The sequence below is a fragment of the Athene cunicularia genome (assembly GCF_003259725.1).
Source record: "Athene cunicularia isolate RWA chromosome 14 unlocalized genomic scaffold, athCun1 chr14_part1, whole genome shotgun sequence".
Taxonomy (NCBI): domain Eukaryota; kingdom Metazoa; phylum Chordata; class Aves; order Strigiformes; family Strigidae; genus Athene; species Athene cunicularia.
In genome coordinates, this window is record NW_020799118.1 from 11,953,464 (window position 1) to 11,969,601 (window position 16,138).

General features: G+C 41.6%; 1 pseudogene; it reads left to right on the forward strand.

The window, feature by feature from the left end:
* LOC113485770 overlaps window positions 1-5,682 on the forward strand; it is a 28,187-nt pseudogene extending 22,505 nt beyond the window's left edge.
* The last annotated feature ends 10,456 nt before the right edge of the window (window positions 5,683-16,138 follow it).

Genomic DNA, 16,138 nt, shown 5'->3' on the forward strand with positions numbered 1-16,138 from the left:
CTTCAAAACTGGTCCAGAACTGAGTTGCTCAAGAGCAGCACTGCAGGTGTGGGGAGTGAGGTCAGGGCATTCATACATCCAACAAGGACAGACACAGTAATGGCTGTGCTATCCCTAGTCCTGTGCTGCTGCTGCAGTGAGCCTGGCCAACACCAGGCATGATGTGGACCCACTGAAAGAGTAGTTGGAGGAAGAGGAGGAGCGCAAAGCTGAACTGCAGTGCCTGATCTCTAAACTCAGTCCTGAAGTCGCAGTCTGGAGGACTAAATACAGGACTGATGCCATTGAAAGAACCAAAGAGCTGGAAGAAACCAAGTGAGCACTCAGCTTTCAAGGAGTCTGGGATGGGACTTGTGGCAGTCTCATTATTTAGTTTGGCTGCTGAGTCACAGCTTATAGATGTGATCAGTTAGGACTCAATTTGGTAACAGAAAGCAAAGAGCTCCAGGCAAGAGAAAAAAATAATACATGTAATAATAAATAGAGACTGTTGAGACCTAACACGTGTACACTGACAACAGAAAACAAACACTGAACATTTCTGATAAAGGCTTGAATTTGGATAGCCTTTCTTTATTCCAACAAGGACTTTACTCTTCCAGGAGCCCTACAAAAGCCACTAGCATTTCCTAAGAATGAAGCAAGCACCAAACCAGATGAAATCCCTTAGAATCTGGTCCTTGAGATCTGCTATTACAGGCTAGAAGTTGAGCCAATCTTTGTAGTAGTCTCTAACAGCGCTAACATAAAGGTGCTTTCACATAATATCAACAAAAGTTAAGGTATCTGGAGGGTTTCACTGTGTGCCTGAACAGGTTGAGACGAATGGAATAAACTACCACATCTCTGCATGACTTTGAACTGAGAACCAGGGATATTCACAGGGAGGGAAGCTACTTTGCTCTTAGACAACATCCTACTGGAATGGAAGGTGGAAGTGTCTATCACCAGGTAACAATCCAGCAATGATGACCTGAGCTGCAGCCCAATATGCCATATCTACCAGGAGAGGGGAAGAACCAGTCACATCCTAGTAATGGTTTTACAGTCCCTTTTCTGAAACTGCTGCCAAGATTTCACCTTTTCACTGGTGAAAACAGTGATGTTACTCTGAGACATGAGGGCTGCTGACTCCTACCACTCCTAACTCCATGGACTACTCACCAGGATATTTCTGCCCTCCTTCCCTCAGGACAAGGCGGGCTGTGAGGCTCCAAGAAGCAGGGGAGACAGCTGAATCAGCCCGAGTCTGGGTTGCCAACACAGGGAACACTAAGCAGAGACTTCAGAATGAAGTGGAGGACCTCACTGTTGACCTTGAGAAGGCAAGAAATCCAGCCACTCAAGAGTGCATCCAGCACAAGCTTGACCAGCAAGATCTAAGACCTGGTACTGGAAGCCCTGGGAGTCTTTCTGTTAACTCAGGTCAGCTTTGGACTGGTCCCTTATTTCTTAACATTTAAGATCTCTCTATTAAACGTCAAGTAATCTGTATGGCCATGAGAAGCAAGGCTAAGATTTATCACATCAAGAGAAAACCCAGATGAGAGCTGCAGCTAATTCCTAGGAGCGCACAGCATGCTTCTCGTAAGCTCATTAACTGACTTCCAGAAACAAGAGTACAGCTAAAGAAAAATCCCTCCTTTACTGTGAGGCAAGGTATTCATCTTCTTTTTAAGGATAATGATATCCTGCTTTGAACTATTCAGTGTTGCAGTACCAGTGGGTTGGCCACTGGTTATTAACAACCATACTCAAAGCAGATCTAAACAACATGTAGTTTAAACACTAACAACGAAAACTCCTTCATTAAATTAGTATTTCTACTCTTGCTAGTGTTAGTGTAAGAGCATGAATAGTAGTGCAACTGTGGGACATTTGAATAAAAATGTTACTTAAAATAGGCACAAAGGCTGTTCCAAATCCACTGAAGTCCTTGGGTACCTGCCAATGACTGCAGTCGGCTTTAGAACAGGTCTCAAGAGCCGAAAATCCCACATACAGCATTACATTACTGGGCTGAAAAAAAAATCTCACCATCACTTTCTTTAATGAAGCAGTTCTTTATTCTATGGTTCCTGTGGTGTGCTTGTCACCATGGTATCTGAACGCATGTGCGGATCATAAGGATATGTAGAATATTTGTGATTAAAAGCTCCCAGGAAAGAAAAAATGTACCTTTATTCCCTCCCTTCATGACAAGCAGTTAAACACAGTCTAAAATAGTCTTGAGTAACATCTTGTTTGTAACCGAATCGTCTTTGAAATAGAAAGAGTCACACTAATCAACCCAGGCAATTACTAACAGCACATCTGCACAAGGAATATCTGAAGTGGAAAACATTTGCTCCACAGCAGCATCATTATAACCACAGGAGCAAGGAAGACTATCACACTGATGGGAACTGGGTGATCTTGTTAAATTCCTAATGGTGAGGAAAGAAAGCCTCGTAAACATTTTAATCATCCATTCAGAGTGACCAAGAGAAACTCTGCCAGTCATTAGAGTGGCTGCCAATTTAACTGTGACTAGCTGGCAGGACACACAGAGAAGTGAAGTGTAAAGAAAACTTGTGTCTGGTGAATGCTTGGCTTTATCTTTCCAGGCCAATGCTGCTTGTGCTGCCCTGGACAAGAAGCAGAGAGCCTTTGATAAGATGCTAGCAGAATGGCAACAAAAAATGCAAAGAGCTGCAGGTGGAAGCGGATAATTCCCAGAAGGAATGTACACAAATGAAAATGTTGAGCTTAAGGCTGTCTATGAAGAATCCTTGAAGCACACAGAATCTATGAAGAAGAACAAGGCCCTTCAGGGTAAGCACTGGCTTGATGTTAAAAAACTCTGCAAATCATAAGCCCCTTGATTCCTACTTAATGATCTCTTGTGGTGTCTTCTAGCACCAATTTTATTTTTCTTATTTCTAGCAGTGCTTTCATTCTCTGACGTATATTTGATGCACTTAAAGTTGCGGGTTAGATTCTGTTCTTAGGACCGAATCTATGCTCACATACGTCACCCCTATTGGGTCACCCACAACTGTAACTAGCACCAGTGTTCTGCCTCCAGGGAACCGACTCCAGGGACATTCAGGATTGAGGTCCTTTCTGAACCCTCAAAACGTGATCACAATAGCAGCTTGGTTGTACTCACTGTATATTAGGTCCTCACTCCAGGCTGGGTCATATATTACCACTAGAGCTTCACCTAAGGGAATAATGGACTGGTTACAGCATTAGGCTTAAATAAGACACAGGCTGCAGTCCAAGTTCTGGCTATCAGCGTTCTCTCTAATTCTGAGAAATTCACTCAGGGGACTATTAACAGTGGCCAGCTTTACCCTGAGAACACAACATTGTCTTTAACCTCAGTGAGGAGGATTAGGCATCTCCAGGAATCAGTTCAGAGCAAGTCAGTTAAACTCCTGCTCAGAGTCTTTCTCTTGGCATCACTTCTCCCCCGCTGGCTGTACAGGGAGACCAGCTGCCTTGGCGCTTTTTTTTTTTTTTTTTTTTTTTTTTTTTTTTTAAACCGCTTTGGTAAATTGCAAAAATTGATCTCTTACAGGAGGCTGGAAGATGACACTGTAAATATTTAGAAGATGCTACAATCTGCTGCCCTTGTGGCCAACAGAAAACAGTGATGGACTCTCTGGCACAGAGTCAGTGTTTTCTGGGCTATCTCCCCCAACCCTTTGCTCTGGCCTACATCAGCTGGCAGAGAGCCCCATTCTGCTGTGGAGAGATGATGTGGTGTCCTGTTTTCATTTTGTGAGAGCAATCATCTGAAAGGGGGATATGGGAAAGCTGGATAAAAACTGGAAAAAATTTCTCTTGATTTAATGGGCTTCATTCTTCCACCACCATGAACATATGCAGCTAGCAGGGCTCAGTCACAAATCCAGGATAATACTTAGCAACGAAAGAAAAGGGCAGCTGATATAAAGTGACTGGAACCATTTCATGCCATTTCCATTCAAAGAATATGTCTGGTGCACTTGGTAAAGTTCACAGTCTTGAAATAAACCTATCATATGAAATATCTGTTTTCTTCCCTAGAGGAAATTAAGGATCTAATCAGTCATCTGGGAAGGGAGGGAAGAGCATTCATGAGCTGCAAAAGGTAGAGACTGGAGCTTGAGAAGGATGAACTGCAGGTGGCACTGGAGGAAGCAGTCTTCCCTGGAGGTACCAGTACTACAGATGCAAGAGCTGCATGCCAGCCTGCTGCCTGCTGCCCACATTCCATCAGATGGATTTTTTATGTAGAACCCCACAAAGGGCATTTATTCATCCATTGCACCCTTCCTTGCAGGCTGAAGAAAGTAAACTGATTCGCATTCAGATGAAAGTGGCTCAGGTTAAAGCTGACATTGACAGGAGAACATAAGGAGGAGAAACTTGAAACAAGCAAGTATAGTGATGATAAGACATTAAGCCACAGGCAAAGCATGGCGGTTTTAAGTTAGACACTAGGAAAGTTTTATAATCATTAAAGGGAATTACTACTTGGACCAGATTGGCTGGAGGTTGTAGAGTCTCCATTACTGTGAGTTAAGTGCAGTCTGGTGACACATTGTCTAGTGGGACTGGTTTAGCAGGAGGTGATCCAGATTTTAGGCAGTAGATTTTTAAGATGACCTCTTGAAAGCCCTCCTAGCCCTGCCTTTTAAAAAGAAGGTACTTAGGAATGGCTTGGTGCAAAATCCTGGTATCTCAGTTTTAAACAGGTTTTAAAAGTTACTGTATTTTTATTACTTGGTGGGCAATAGTTTGATACAAAGGCTGGATCAGACTCAACATAACAGAATGCTGTACCATATGCTTCACTGGACTCCACAGAAATAATCACCAGCATGCAATTGAGTCTCTGCAGGCGAGTCTGGAGACTGCAGCGAAGGGGAGTGCTGAAGCTCTCAGGCTCAAGAAGATGGACTCTGACATGACCAGCATGGAAATGCAACTGGATCACGCCAACAGGAACAACAGTGAGCTTGTCAGGACGCTCGGTAAACTGCAACAGCATGTCAAGGTGGACTGGAGAGGGTGGAAGCAGGTCCCTCGATGGAAAAAAGTATCAGTTCTATTTTATAGCTTAAGCAACAAAGTGGTAGATGATGTACTCTTGTTTAGACAGACATCTTGAACAAATTGGGAGTTTATATTCAAAAGCCCTGGCTCTCCCACTCATACCAATTTCAATCTGCAGCAGTTCCAAAAAACCTTATACAAGACAAGCATTACTATCAGCTTTTGTCAAACTAGAAACCCAAAGAACTGTTCATATGTAATTAAACCAAAAAAGTTCTACTTTTAAGAGAAGTTGTAATTGTTGTTTGAAGAGGATAGCCAAGAAATGGATTAGAAACTAACAGAGATGTAAAACTAAGGAGCTTCCTTTGGCTCTTCATTTCTAAAATAAAACTAAGTAAATTAGTAAAAGGCTAGTCTCTTGGAATAAAGTGATACAATTGCTACAAAAATCCAATTTTAGTAACTTAAAGAGTACCAACAAGGAGTCTTTCTCTATATACACATGTATATATATAGACACACAAACCTAACTTGTCCTCAGATACATCAGTCTCAGTCAGAAGTAATTCTCTTAAAGTCAGTGTAGCAACAATGATGTAAGACAGGCACACATGATACTGAGATACAGTGCTGGGGGGTTTTTGCAGGGTTTGGTTTTGCTTTTTGCCTTGTTGTTTTTAAAAAAAATCTGGCATCCCCTTAAAGAATATCTTTGCAGAGAGACCTCCTACATCTTGCAGCTTCCTCTCCCTTCATTATTGACATTAATCTTTCATCTGCTTTGGATCCAAAGGTCCTGAAACGGGTGAGGATGCTCACCAGCACAAGGAGCTGCAGGAGCAGTACCTGCCCACTACAGCCAGAGCTGGAAGTAGTACAGCCCACCTGGAGGGCAGCGAGCAAACCCCGGGAGAGGGAAAGGTTGTGGAGAAGACGTAGTGAACTCAGTGTCCATGTACAGAGAAAGTACAACTATTTATGCAACAGCTATTTTGTCAGGGAGTTTATGTGCATGTGGTTTAACATTAAAACTTAACTCTGGATAAGAAGTGGAGGATTAGGCCAATAATGGATAAATGTTAACAGTGGTCTATGAGATAGGTCTGATAATTCTATGGAACATGAAGAGCTCAGTCTTTAGAGGTATATTGATAGCACAATTTTTAAAAAAGCACCATCCTGGCCCAGCTTTCTTCCTAGAAGGTCTATGAAAAAGACTTTTAGCAAATTTGGAGGAAGAGTTAAGACAGTGCTGAGTACTTCTGAAAAACCCATGTTAAAAGGGTATAAAATTCTGCCTCCATTGAAACTACAGTTCTACTAGTTGTTTCCATGGTGCTCAGATTTCTTTCATAGACTGTAGCCCACAGCGAGATCCATTTTAGTGAAATTTTAAGCATCCTTGCGTTACAGATTGCAGTACAAAATAACATACCTGCCATTTCATTTTGTGCATAGATTTAAGAGGCTACTTTAACATTCACCATTATAGTCTGCAGTTTCTTCCCATAAAGACCACACATGCTAACATTTCCAAGGAGAAGACTATAACTTCTGGAAAGGACTATTAATACAAGCAGCAATTCTCAGCTGCAATTATGGGACATCAGCTATAAAAACTGAGTTGTAAATGTGTTTTTTATTCAAATAGGTTAAAAAATGCAACCAATACATTCACTTCCAATTGACTCATAACAAAAGGATACATTTTTATCAGGTGAACTGCTATCTCCATACCAAATCTGGGGTTTTAAACTTAGTTGGTTATACAAAACCTACGTAGCACAGAACTTGTGCAGCATTCTGGAACACAATGGCACATTTACATGATGTTGTTTTGCTGAAGAGCAGCTTGTGTTGCTAGAATGTAGTCTTTCCATTAAAGCTTTTGTAGTTCTCCTTCCTTAGAGTGTTTATTTATTTATTTATTTATTTATTTATTATTTTTACAGCAGCAACAACAACAGTCCTCCAATGATTCATATCAGTAAACAGTAAGCACTAAATGAGCTGTGGGGCTCATATTTTCCATGAGATAAAAAGACACATACATATTGTAAACTGTGGAGTAAAGACTATGTTTGTTGAGAATGCAATCAAATAGAGTTTCAATCGGGTCTAAAGCCAGCTGCTGCTACTGCAGCAAAACTCTGAAATAAATAATGTTGGTATATAAACTCAAATCCATACACAAAGAAATTCGGAAAAACAGACTCAGACTCAAGACCTTCATAAACAACTGGGTCTATTTCTGCCACAGAGGTATATAATCATTTTAGCTCTCATTTAGCATGCAAGTAAATACACAGGTCCTAACGTTCCGTAATGCAGATCTGGTGGGGATGAATCCCATTTGGCTTAACAGCGCACAATTTTACAGAGAAAAAACAAACTCTACAGAAAACTGTGATGCACAAATCATCTCTCTGAGAACCAAATAGAAAAGCTGAGCAGATAAGACATTCTGGGTCTGCTTACTATTAAATGAAAGACCGAGCCTGACCTTCAACACATTACTAACGAGCATGAGGAAATCATCAGTGAGTACTGAGCGCATGATGAGAGCACAAATCTGTGGCTGATATAAGTCACCTCCCCACCTTTCTGCCCTTTACACTGGTAGCTGGAAACCTTAAGGTGTATATATATTCCATTATTTCTCTCCAGTGCTGCTTTGAAACCAGAATGTTAATATACATGTTAGCACTTGCACTGCTTTTTATGATCCTGAAAAGCAGAATGCATGTTAGCTCACTGATTGCAGCCTGGCAATATTAATCCACAAAAGAAGAAATCTACTTCCTCTCTGCCTCCCTGGTAATCTACATCACAGATGGCACCCTGAGGAATTCCTCCATTTCCTCTCGATTTGTCCTTTCTTTCACTTATTACACAACTCCACTCATCACACCTATCAGGCCTCCACAAAGAGTGGGCTGGCTTCCCCCTCTAGCTAGTCAATGGCATTCGTAATTGGCACAGAGGGGAGAAAAGTTGCCAGCACTGAGCAGATTGCTCCTTTGGCACTGCGCTGACAACTGGCACTTCAGAAATATCATAGCTAGCTGTGGATTTAACGCACAGCCTTTCCTCCCAGAGCGAGGCTGAGCCTTCTGCCACCTTTGTGCTTTCAGCTGCTGCATGTTCAGACAATATCTTCACCTTCCATCTACAGCACACACTCAGCCACCTTCTTTCCACTGAAGGGTAGAAATAAAAGCCTGAAGTGTCATTAGAACTAAAGCTATTGACTTAATAATAGGTTGGGATAATACCTTTAACTTGTCCAGTGGTACTAAGCGAGCATACCACCACCTGGTTTCTGGTCGGATCTAAAGCTGTCCAAGTCAGCTGGGATCACTCCCTTTGATTTCTGTGAATTGTGGATCCAGTCGTTAGAAAGACAGCCTATGATACACAGAAAAATTAAAGATATGGCAAAATTTCTCAGAAGGTGACATACAGATATCAGGTCTACATATCCTAGCCTCCAATGATTTGTACAAATAGCTATGCTGTCAATCTATTTCATACCTTCCTCACAGGCTTCCCGTGTGACAAAAAGATGCATGTCAGGAGCAGGATCATTACGTGCACCTGGAAAAGATTAAGAAGAACTATTAAACTGCAATAAAAGACTGGTAAGTCAAGATGGAAGAAGCTGAGCAGTTAGCCCTGAAAGGAGAAAAAAAAGCACCATCATGAAAAACATACACAAATATAATAGAAAGATCATTCCAACAGAGCAGCTGTGAAACTCTTTCCTGCACCTGAGCTTCCACATTCAGCACAAGTATCCCAAAAAGAACATTTTCATTTAACAATCAACGCATCCCAAAGGGAATGCACTAATTTAAGGAAATAGCTAGACTAGGCAGAAAAGATGCATGTAGGACACTCTCAACCCACTGGAGCGCAAGAGAACTGCAGCACTTTGCACCCTGCGCACAACTCACTGATCAGAATCGTTATGGTGCCCGAGCACAGCACTAACAAGCCACTGGTGTCAGCAGCTGATCTACACCCACGAAGGAGAATCTGCAAAGAGTACCATCATCAGCGGCATGACTTGCCATTTATTTTTCCACTGCAACAAAACTCTAGAGCATGAGCAGCTTCAAGTCTGGGGTAGATACCATCTTCTTATTCTTCTGATCCTCCTAACTGCACATCAATTATCCTTATGCTCCTTTTCAGTATAAGGAACTGGAAATAGAGCTAGACTCCTGACAGAAAGACCATGTGGAGATAGAAAATTCTGCACAAGAGCAAGAGGCCTCTAAAGGAGCCAGCCTTCCACAAAAGATGGCTACAAAACCAACTAGTGCATGCAGGAGCAACTGGAAAAGATGCAGAACAAATGTAAACTTCTTTAGAAGAGGCAGATCGAAGAGGCAGCAGGTATTCCCCGCTTCAGCTCACTGTTTCACCACTTGGGAGTTGGGCTCGATGATCCCTATGGGTCCCTTCCAACTTGAGATAATTCTGTGATCACACAATCACACCTTGGGCACACCGGGGGCATTCTGCCTCTCCAGAACACATACTGCAGGAAGCACACATTCAATTTATACCGACAGCATCGCCAGACATGTGGTCCATTGTAGACTTGTGTGTACCTTTGAAGACAGTCACTCCAAAGTGTGCATCATTCTCTACAAAGGATTCTTCTCCTCTCCCTGCTTTGCAGCCAATTCCTGTCCTCAAATACAGCCTCTAATATGTGCACAGACATGAATACACAAGTTAAAAAATAACTACAAACTATCATTCTTTAGGGTTGTGACTGTACTCTTCATCTTGATGTCATTACACACAGATATCAGATATATTCCAGGTCAGTTTTTTCCAGTGCAAAGATTTCTCTTGTTAATTCAAACTTTGTGGTACAGGAACAGGAGGCTATCCAGAGCCTGGCCAAGTAAAGGAAGATCATACATGAACTGCATGATGCAGAGGAGTGGGAGATAGGATGGCTTAATCAGCTTGAAACAAACTGCACACCAGGGACTGTGTCTCAGCGAGCAAAGGGCTCGCTTTCTGAGGAGATTATCCAAGTACTTCAATCCTCTTCCTCTCTGTCAGCGGCTCAGGAATAGGCACCGAAGCTGGAGCTCACATGCTCGAACCTACCTGCCATGAATTTATTAGAGCAGAAAAGGGTGTGGGATGGAGATGAGGAAAACATAGGTGTGTTCTGAACACCAGCTGACTCATGCAGTTCCTACAAAAGGAAACAGATATTCCACAAGTCTCTTTATGCGGAGACCAATTCTGAAATGGCTAGTGGTTAGTACAGATGTGGTTTTACTAATGGTAAAACAGAAAGAGGAAAAAGAACAGCACCCTTCTACTTCCAGAAAGGATGCACATTAAGGGCTAAAGCTTTGCTCAAGGGCACCAAAACTGCACAGCAAGAATCAATCTTACGGAAAAGCCCACCTCACCCTGGCATGGTACTCCAGGACACTTCTGTACTTTCCAGCAGTCTAGCAGGGAAAACAGGGGCCAAAGCCATACAAAGCAAGTACCACCCAATTCCTACTCCCCCTCCTCCTTCCCCTGGTGTAAAAACAAGGGGTTGCACATCACTGCTTATCAAATGTGCCTAGACATAAGAGAATTTCTCCCTTTCTTCCTAGCAAGGCTTTGAAAGGTAAGTAAGATGCTACAGCAATACAGCTTCAGTATCCTCTTTTCTTCCAGAGTACTGTGTATCTTGCCAAGAGCCGCCCATTGAAAAACTGCTGTAGTACTAATTAAAACAGGTCAGAGATATCAAGAAGTCGCCTACCTGGGAAAAAGCCTAGAAGACAAAAAAGTGTGCAATGATCTCCAGATAGAAGAATGATCTGTGTGTCAGATCTTAAAACTTGCAAATATATAATACTTCTCAAGTACACCTGGAATGATAGAAGGTATCCAACACTACTTGAAAAGGATCTGTGCTAACACAGATTTGGGATTTTTCAAGTCAGGGATAGAAGGTACAATCTGGGCCATCTCTTGTGAATAATACCCCTCATCAACAGCCTTCATTCACATTCTTAATAAAGCTTATTGTATGGGGAAAAACTTGAATTTGTTCACAGCAAGACAGCAGAACAGTGTTCTGGGTTGCTGCACAAAACTAAGATGCTAGACATAGCAGGGTGCTGTAACAGGAGGGTAGAGTAGCACAGAAAGGACAAAGTCAAACAAGTTGGGAGGCAGAAACAGCTCCTGTGGCAGCACAGTGGGGTACAGTCTGCAGGACATGAGGCTTTGTTGGTTGTGGGAGAGTTACTCCAGAATTAGGAGGGCTGATCCTTAGGGGATGCCTTGAACCTGCCAATATCAACAATGCCAATGCACAATTTTGCTGCCATAATCTAAAGGAAAAAAAAAAAAGTGAACACTGCTGCTGTTTCTTTTCTAGTGATCATTTTCTGTAGGAGCTAGAGTAAAACACTGCTGCCATCCAAACACCCCTGCTGTTGTTCACCAAGCCCTGCTTGACAACTGGAACAAATGCATTTAGGCATACAACCTTTGAAAAGCAGGCTAACAGAGCGCGGATGCTGCCCGATGTCACACACTTTACACTTTGCTCCAAAGGTGGCCATTTAGAGCCTGAGCCTGGGGGCCTGGCGGCCGAGCAGGCATGCTCCTACCTGCTTCACCATAGATCTCCTCTGGCAGCAGTGAAAAGCCATCAGTATCAAGCTCATCGTTACCTAGAAAGCCAGTATGCAAAAAGACTGCACTGAAAAAGCCTGGTCAAGCTGTACGCAGTGGGAGCAGTCTTTCTTCTTTCTCATTCTGTATTATGACCATCACAGATTCCACAAAGTTAAAACAGGAGTTGGCAAGGGGGACACAAAGCAGGACATCAGGATTGTCTTTCCTTGCTTAAAGAAATCCCAAATTTGCAGTTATTTAGTTCATCAGTGACTTTATCTAACCTTAAGGCAATATTTGGTAATTCAAGAATATTATTGATAAAAACTGATTTTGACAAATTACTGTGATCTAGAGGGCAGTTCCAGAGAAAGAGGGGATATAATAAAATTAGGGGGAAAAATTACATTTGCAGCATGTTTCTTTTAAACATGAGGCATATGGCCCTATACTGGGAACTGCTATATTCTCAGATACTAGGGTAAACAATGCACATCTACAATGTTTCTTGAGGCAAATATTTTCATCTGCAGTTACCTGTTTGTATATGTAACAGTGTATATAATACACACACTGTTATATACACATATGTATATATAAAGACCTTTTTTTGACTAGCTGCTACCTATCTGCATGTGTATGCTGCATGAGGATGTCCCAGCTCACATTTTTTCCATACATATCTTAAGTTCAGACTGCATCTAAACTACTTCCACTAAGATCAGTTCAGTCTTGATTCTGAGGCCTTAATCTCAAAAACATTGGCATCCTTTCCAGATTAGCACAGCATAATTGTATCAGCAGTACAGCAGGAAAAATGGTGGAAAATTCTCCAGAAAGCTTCATTGGAGGCAGGGCCTTAGCTATTAATGCTTAAAAATTCTGCAGAGTTCTTCATTTAGATACTTCCACTCCATCTGGTGAAAATAATTTTGTAAACATAAAACCATACTTAAACGTAATTTCATTCCTGTTACGTAATTTTACTTGGCCTAGTTGCGTATCTTTAATCTGTGCAGCTGATCTAGTTTTATTGTTAAGCCAATAAGGGCTGCAATGATTACATATCTCGCAGTTACAGAATCGAGCAACATTGGTTTAGACCACTGACTCCAGCCTCCTTCACAAATGCAAGATCTTATTCTGACAAATACTTGTCTGATCCATTCTTAAAAACTGCTAAGAGCCCTACGTCCTGCCAAGTCAGTCCAACACAGGGCTTTACTGCTTCAAAGGAATCACTGAGAATTTTTTTTCACTGTTACCTAGATCTGCCTTGCTGTTATCTGAGCTTATGACTTCTCGCCCTACCCCCAGTGGATATAAAGGAACAAATTGTTCCCTTCCTCATAGCAGCAGCCTTTTATCTATTTGAAGATTTACCACCTCTTTCCTGCTTTCTGTCCTCTCAATAGGCTCAGCAAAAGTGATGTCGGCAAAGACTGTGGTCACAATTGCCACCTTTTTCTCCAAACCATTCTTATTTCTCATGTGTGGAGCCCAGGACTGGACATACTCTTGCATCGCAGAACTCCTGTGTATGCATTAGCAGCATTTTCTTAGCTATATAGACCTGCAAGGTGTTTCCCTCTTCTGCAACAGCAAGACATTAGGGACTCCTATCCAGCTTACAAGCCACAGCAGCCCCTCCATCCTTTCCTGAAGCACAGCTAGCTGCCCAATTCTTCCATCTTGTAATTCTTAAGTTGATTGCATTAAAGTGTGCAGCAGTGCGCCTGCTACTGAACCGCATCCTATTTTTTCAATAGAGTTCCCACCAAATCTTGAGTTCTATGGCAGTGTTTATTCTGCCTTCAAACTTGATCTCACATTCGAATGCCGTAATTACGTTCTTTATTTCATCACAGATGAGTAATAGACCCAGGGTAATTCCTTGTATAAGCACTGATACCAAGTACATTTTTTCTCAACCAGTTTTGCAACTCCCTCAAAGCAGTATCATCTAGACCGGTTTTCCAGTTTATTATTAGAATATCCTGCAAGCCAGTGTCAAAAGCTCTACTAAAAATCAAGATATATGACATATACTGCTTCTCCCTTATCTTCAAGCCTTGTTATGCTGCCAGAAAAGGAAATTAGATTGGCTCAGTTCATTCACGACAAAGCCATACTGGCTAGCATTCACCTTCTTCTAGATGTTTATAAATTGCTTATTTTTCTCAGACTTAAAATTAAATGCAGGGCCTCGGTGGGGCAGCCCCTGCCTTGCCCCCTGCCCTGCCCCTTCCCCGCCGGGTCCTCCGCAGCAGCGCTGTGCACCTGTGTTATCCGCGCGGGGCAGGGCCGCAGCCCGCAATCCATCCCAAAGCGGTCGGCTTTATAATGCTAATGGGTCCTGTGTCAGTCGGCTTGCTGTGAGGAGTCACCCTCTTGGGAAAGCTGTGCTGAGTGACTTGGAAGGGACTGACAGTAGTAGGAGGCAGTCCTTAATTATAGGCACTTCTCTTCCAGATGTTTGCAAGTGATGTAGGTGCTCTGAAAATAGGCAAGGATTAAAAAGATCCCTTTCTCTCTCACACACACACTTGCTATCTCCGCTTCTGAGTCTGCATCCTTGCTAGCTGCCTTACACCACATATTTCTCAGCCCATTGAGAGATGACAGCAGCTGTGTCCTGTGCTGCCCAACCTTGATCTTTTCTGTCTGCATACTGAAAGAACTCTTGCTGTACAAAGGTGCAGATTTCCTTTTTTTTTTTTCCCCCCCTTTAAAAAAAATCTTATTGAAACTCAAGGACAGTCACTTCGCATTTGAAAAAAACGATCAGGGATAGCTGCGTGAAGTACTTGGCTAACAAAGTTATTGTAACAGTGTCTTCCCTGCGTGAGATTCTGAGGTGGGCTGACAGAAAGGCATTGAGGGGTTTATATACAAATTATATCAAGAGTCATAGAGCCAGTTGTGTTTTCATCAGTGAAATGTGAGTTTGATTTTGTCAATGTATTGGTAAGGAATAAGTATAACTGGAAGGCTTCATCAAGATTTATCTTCTGAAAGAAAATAGCACTGCAACTGTCAGATGACAGAAATAGTGCTTTTTGAGGTTATCATCACTGTTGTTTTTTATGAGTTTGTTAGCAAACCAAAATGGAAAACAGGCGCTTGCTACAAGTTACAGTGCTCAAGAAACTCTATCAATGGGAAGGAAGGGATCATATTGCTTGTCTAGGCTATCTTTGGGAACAGTGTGTAGGTTAGTAAAAATCTGATCTGGAAGTTAGGATGGGACCATATCATTTCTGTGTAGTGGCAATCTGTGAAGAAAATACCAGGGTAGTATTAGAAAGTGTTTCAAAATAGCTGCATTCCTTGGGGAGGGGAGATTGGATATTTTTACATTTTATTTTGGAAAGAGTAGAAAAGGCTGAGCATTCCTTGTTCGTAGAACAGTTCTTCGACTTTTCCTGTATATGGAAATGTACTGCTACTGAATGTTGGCATGTACTAAAGTAAGATTGTGGAAAAAGCAATTTGCAGTTGTGTTTTGCTTATATTAACACATGGAATCTCAAATCATGGTTGTCCAAGGTCAAAGGTAACTCGGATGATGTCAACGTTTTCACGTTAATAAAAAGTAATTATTTTGTTTTGGACTGAACATATTTAATAGCTTTCCTTGATTGGTAGAATATGATTCTCAGAAGAACCATGAAAATCATGCTGGTTGAAATGATCAACTGGACTTAAAGCTCATATAGTTAAAAGTTGTATTTGAAGTACATTTGAAATGCAACTGTAAATTGTATTTCTTTAAAATAGCAGTGCTTGATTTCTTAAAAAAAAAAAAAAAGAGAGAAAAGAAAAAGTCTCTCCAGTTATTTGCATTGGCGAAGTACTTTATCATTCCAGCTCCAAGATTCAGCACTTTCAGCATATTTGTTAAACTAGTGGTGTGATAGTAATCGCTAAGCTTGGTAAGAGCGTACTCATCTTTCATTCACTCCCAAGTTTCTGTTGGACTGCCATTCATTTCCTGTTTGCTTCCAAATTCCTACCTTGTCCTGAAGTCTCCACCCTCTGCTAACATGGCCATACTTGGGTATGTTGTAATTTCAGGCTATAATGGGTGGGGATGTCTTGGAATGACATCACAGAGACATTTCTTTTTGGATGTATATGTAGGGGTAAAAAGACTTTGATCCATCAGCCAAGAATAAATTGCTATGAAAATGAGTGGAATATATGAAAGGAATTGACAAATCCAAGTTGTATGTATTGAGCTATGCACATTTTAGTTATTACAGGTGATCCTGAGTTTTTATGATGTTATCTTCCATCCATTTATGCTCCCCTTGATTAATACAGGACGTACAATATGATAAGTATTTTAAACAGCCTTGTAATTGCTGGTCAGTGTGCGTCCAGTTTCAGATGTTCAGCACTGTAGCAGTCATAAATTAAAGAAAAAAATAGGTATTTAGCTTTT